Below are 6,132 nucleotides of genomic sequence, written 5' to 3' on the forward strand. Positions count from 1 at the left end.
GTAATTCTCACAATATTTCAGATTTTTCATTATTATTTTATCTGTTACAGTGATCTGTGATCAATGATCTTTGATGTTACTATTGTAATTGTTTTGGGGCACCATGAACTGCACCCATATAAGATGGCGAACTTATTGATAAATGTTGTGTGTGTTCTGACTGCTCTACCAACTGGCCATTTCCCCATCTCTCCCCTTCTCCTCAGGCCTCCCTGTTCCCTAGGAAACAATAATATTGAAATTAGGCCAATTAATAATTATGCAATGGACTCTAAATGTTCAAGTGAAAGAAAGAGTTGCACATCTCTTACTTTAAATAAATCAAAAGCTATAAATTATTATTCTTGGTGAGGAAGACATGCCAAAAGCCAAGATAGGCTGAGATCTAGGCCTTTGCACCAGTTAGCCAAGTTGTAAATGCAAAGGAAAAGTTTTTTTTTTTTTTTTTTTTTTTTTTTGAGACAGAGTCTTACTCTCTTGCCTGGGCTAGAGTGTGGTGGCATCAGCCTAGCTCACAGCAACCTCAAACTCCTGGGCTCAAGCGATCCTCCTGCCTCAGCCTCCTGAGTAGCTGGGACTACAGGCATGCACCACCATGCCTGGCTAATTTTTTCTATTTTTAGTTGTTTAGCTAATTTCTTTCTATTTTTAGTAGAGACAGGATCTCACTCTTGCTCAGGCTTGTCTCAAACTACTGAGCTCAAGCAATCCTTCCGCCTTGGCTTCCTAGAGTGCTAGGATTACAGGCATGAGCCACCGCGCCTGGCCAGGAAAAGTTCCTGAAGGAAATTAAGAGTGCTATTCCAGTGAATGTTAAGAAAGCAAAGCAGCCTTATTGCAGATATGGAGAAAGTTTTGAGAAAGTTTGAGTGGTCTGAATAGAAGATCAAACCAGCCACAACATTCCCTTAAGCCAAAACTTAATCCAAAGCAAGACCCTAACTTTCTTCAATTCTATGAAGGCTGAGAGAGGTGAGGAAATCGCAAAAGAAAAGATTGAATCTAGCAGAGGTTGGTTCATGAGGTTTCAGGAAAGAAGCTATCTCTAGAACATGAAAGTGCAAGGTGAAGCAGCAAGTGCTGATGTAAAAGCTTCAGCAAATTATCCAGAAGATCTACCTAAGATAATAGATAAAGATGGCTACACTGAACAACAGATTTTCAAACAGCCTTCTAGTGAAAGAAGATATCATCTAGGACTTTCATGGCTAGAGAGAAGTCAATGCCTGGATTCAAAGCTTCAAAGGACAGGCTGACTCTCTTGTTAGGGGCTAATGCAACTTTAAGTTGAAGCCAATGCTCATTGTCCATTCTGAAAATCCTAGGGCCCTTAAGAGTTCTGCTAAATCTACTCTGCCTGTGCTATATCAATGGAACAACAAAGCCTAGATGAGAACACATCTGTTTATAGCTTGGTTTACTGGATGTTTTCAGCCTAGTGTTGAGACCTACTGCTTAGAAATAAAGATTCCTTTCAAAATATTACTGCTCATTGACAATGCATCTGCTCATCCAAGAGCTGTGATGGAGATGTACAAGGGGACTAATACTTTCATGTCTGCTAACACAACATCCATTCTGCAGCTCACGGTTCAAGGAGAAATTTTGACCTTTAAGTCTTAACTATTTAAGAAATACCTTTTGTAAAGCTATAGCTGTTATAAATAGTGATTCCTCTGATGGATCTGGGCAAAGGAAATTGAAAACCTTCGGAAAAAGATTTCTAGATGCCATTAGGAACATTCATGATTTACGGGAGGAGGTCAAAATATCAACATCAACAGGAGTTTGGAAGAAGTTGATTTCAACCCTTATGGATGACTTTGAGGGGTTTAAGACTTAAGAGGAGGAAGTAACTGCAGATATGATGGAAATAGCTAGAGAATTAGCTATTCAGGGCCATTAAAGTCTCAAAAAATTTAAATGCTTTCCAGTCATATAAATCATGTTTGCTGACTACATGCACTGAATTAGAAATTGACAGCAACAAGTAATCTAGAAAATTCCCAGATATTTGAAAATTAGATAATATGTTTCTAAATAATCCATGAGTCAAAGAAGAAATCAAAAGGGAAATTAGAAAGTATTTTTAACTGAATTAAAAAGAAAATCCAATATATAAAAATTTGGGGGATGCAGCTAAAGCAGTTCTTAGAGAGACATTTATAGCACTAAATGACTATTTTGGAAAAGAAGAAAGGTCTCATATCAATGACCTCAACTTTTACCTTGAAGAACCAGAGGGAAAAAAACAAATGGAACTCAAGGTAGATGGAAGGAAATAAAAGATCAGAGTGAAAATCGATAAAATAGAATGTAGAAAATCAGTGGAGAAAAATCGATGAAACCAAAAGGTATTTTTTTCAGATTAATAAAATTGATAAAACTTTAGCCAGACTATCCAGAAAAGTGGGAGTAGAGGAGACACAAATTACCAATATCAAGAATAAGAGAGGTGACATCACTATAAGTTCTATACATAGTAAAAAAACTATTTTGAACAACTTTATGCCCATAAACTCAACAACTTAGATGAAATAGACAAATTCCTTCAAAGACAACTACCAAAGTTCACTCAATAAGAAATAAAAATCCTGAAAATTCCTAAATCTATTAAAGAAATTAAATTTGTAGTTAAAAACTTTTCCTCAAAGAAAACTCTGGGCCCAGATGATTTCACTGGACAATTCTACCAAACATTTGAGAGAGATATGACTAGGAGGGAATGCTTTCTAACCTGGTCTGTGAGACCAGTATTGCTGTCATACCCAAACTGGACAAGGTATCACAGGAAAACTATACACTTCGTGAATATAGATTCACTAGTTCTGAACAAAAATGTTAGCAAATCAAAGGCAACAATATATAAAAAGGATATGTCATGAACAATACATTACCCTAGGAATGTGAGTTTAGTATATCATTTGAAAATTAATCACTGTAATTCTCCATATTAACAGACTAAAAAGAAAAAAAAACATATGCAGAAAAAGCATTGACAAAATCCAACAACTATTCCTGATAAAAATCCTCAGCCAAGTAGGAATAGAAGAGACCTTCCTCAACGTGACAAAGAGTATCTAGGAGATACCTATGGCTAATATCATACTTAATGGTCAAAGATTAAGGGTTTTCCCTGCTAAGTTGAGGAATAAAACAAAGATGTCTACCCTTAACATTTCTATTCAACATTGTATTAAAGGTTCTAGCCAGTGTAACAAGGCAAGAAAAAGAAATAAAATACATCCATACTGAGAAGGAAAAAGTAAAACTGTGTTTATTTGCAGTCAACATGTTTGTCAGTAGAAAATCTTACAGAATCTACCAACAACTTTGCTAAAGCAAATAAATGAATTTATCAAAGTTGTAAGAAATGTGATCCATATATAAAAATTAATTGTATTTCTATATAATACCAATGAATAATCAGACATTGAAATACAAAAATACTATTCAATAACATCAAAAATATGAAATATTTAGGAAAAAACCCTCAGAAAGGTGAGCAAGACCTGTATCCTGAAAACCACAAAACATTTAGAGAAATTAAAGGGGACTGAAATAAATAAAATGCTCATGGAATGGAAGATCCAATTTTGTTATAAGTTCTTCCCAAGTTGACCTACACACTTAGTACAATCTTGATCGAAATCTCATGGGCTTTTTTGCTGAAATTTTACAACCTGATTCTAAAATTCATATGGAAATTCAAAGGACCTAGAATAGCAAAATCAATATTGAAAAAGAAGGCAAAATTGAGGGCTTAAATTACCTGATTTCAAGATTTATTATAAAGAGATAGTAATCCAGACAGTGTGGTATTAGTGTTAAGATAGACAAATATATCAATGAAACAGAATAGAGTTCAGAATTAGACCCCAACATACTTGATTAAATGATTTTTTTGACAAAGGTGCAAAGGTAATCAGTGGAGAAAGGATAGTCTTTTCAATATATAATGTGGGAAAACTAGATAGCTATGCCACAAAACAACAAAAAAAGAACTTCAAACTAACTATATTTTGTACATGTACAGAAATTAATTCCAAATGGATTATAATCCTAAATGTAAAGCCTAAAACTATAAAATTTCTAGAAGGGAACATAGAAGATATTTGTGGTTACGACACCAAAAGCACAGATGGGGTCTCTCTGTTTCACAGGTTGGAATGGAGGGACTATTCATAGGAACAATCATAGCACACTACAGCTTCAAACTCCTGTGCTCAAGTGATACTCCTGCCTCAGCCTCCTTAGTAGCTGGGACAATAGGCACGTGCCAGAGTATGTAAACTACTCTTAAAACTCAACAATAAGAAAACAAACAACTCAATATTAAAAATAGGCAAAAGACTTGAACAGACACTTCACCCAAGAAGTTTTACTGATGACAAATCCATGAAAAGATGTTCAACATCTTTAATCATCACTGAAATGGAAGTCAAAAGCACAATGAGATAACACTACAAATGTTAGAATGGCTAACATTAAAAAGACTGATCACAGCAAATGTTGGTGAGGATGTGGAGCAACTGAAACTCATATGCTGTCAGTAGGAATGTAAAATGGCACAACCACTTTGGAAAGCAGTTTGGCCCTTTCTTAATATGTTAAATATACACCTAAAATAGGACCCAGTCATTATCTTCCTAGATAGTTATATCCAAGAGAAATAAAAGCATAGTCCATACAAAGACTTGCACACAAATGCTCATAACAGCTTTATTTGTAATAGGCATAAACTGGAAATAATCTAAATGTCATTAACAAACTGAGGTTCAGAAAGATTAAGGTGACTTCTACACAGTTTCAGATGACCAGATAAACAAATTGTGGTATGTCCTTATAATGAGTATTACCAAGCAATAAAAAGGAATAAACTATTGATAGGCAACAACTGAATAATCTCAAAATAATTATGCTGAGTGGAAGAAGCCATACCAAAAAAAAAAAAAAAAGAGTTTGTACTGTATGATTCCATTTATTTAAAATTCTGGAAAATGCAAACTTATGTACAGTAATAGAAAGAAGATCAGTGGTTGCCTGGAGAGGGTGTGTGGGGGCGAGAAATGCAGGGAGTGATTACAAAGAAGCAAGAGGAAATTTTTGGAGGTAATGGGTATGTTCATTACCTGGGTGGTGATGGTTTCATGAATGTATACATAAGTCAAAATTGTATACAGTAAACATGCAGTTTATTGTATGCCAAATATACCCCAATAAAACTATTTTAAAATGTAGAGGGCACACTATGTGATAGGTATACTGAGTGCCAGGTTGTGTTAGAAATGTGTGAAATACATTCTTTCCGTTAGTCCTCATGAGTCTATCAGTTTGATAATGTGATTATTTCTTCCTTTTACAGACAGAACACCGAGGTTTAGAGAGGTTGTTACATGTCCAAGGCAGCCTGACAATGTTCTTTCACTCTTAATTGTGATTGGTGGTAGAAATACGTAGAGAAAAGGCACAATAAAGTGCTAAGAGTTCTTGCATTCATTGTCCAGATCTTCATAAGAAAGTGTGGAGTAAAGCAGTTCGAATGCTCATGCCTACTTCGCAGATGGACAAACTGAGGTTCAGAAAGATTATGATGACCTCTACACACTTTCAGACCTGGCGGCTCTCAGGAAAGCAGAGTCTCGCTACTTCTCGTACCAGGTTACTGTTGGCCGAAACGCAAGCCTCCACCTGCTGTTGATAGATTTCTGCGTTTTTTCAGTTGGCCAAAGATCACGTAAATTGATCTTTCTTGTGTTTAAAGATGTCAGAAACTCCGACAACTGAGCATTGCACTATTGCTGGGTACGTTCGGAAAAAAGACAAGACTTAGCGTTGACAAGGGCCACAGAGCACACGAATCAAAATAACACCTTTTGGGTTCCAACGCCCGGGACTGGCGGGCAGCCAGCCGGCGTCTCGCGGCCAGTCCCCGCCCCCCGCGCGGCTCGGCGGGGGCGTCGTGGGGGCGGGTCGGGGACGCTCGCTGGCGCTCGGGCACGGCGCCCCCTGCCGGCGCCCTGCTCCCTCGTCCCGGATGCGGTCCCGGCGGCGCGGGGACGCGAGCCTGAGAGCCAGCGGGCCGGCGTCGCGGCGCGCTGCGGGCGAGCGGGCGCGTCCTGCCAGGGTAGG

This window comes from Propithecus coquereli, unplaced genomic scaffold (assembly GCF_000956105.1).
Source record: "Propithecus coquereli isolate 6110/MARCELLA unplaced genomic scaffold, Pcoq_1.0 Scaffold111, whole genome shotgun sequence".
Lineage (NCBI taxonomy): Eukaryota > Metazoa > Chordata > Mammalia > Primates > Indriidae > Propithecus > Propithecus coquereli.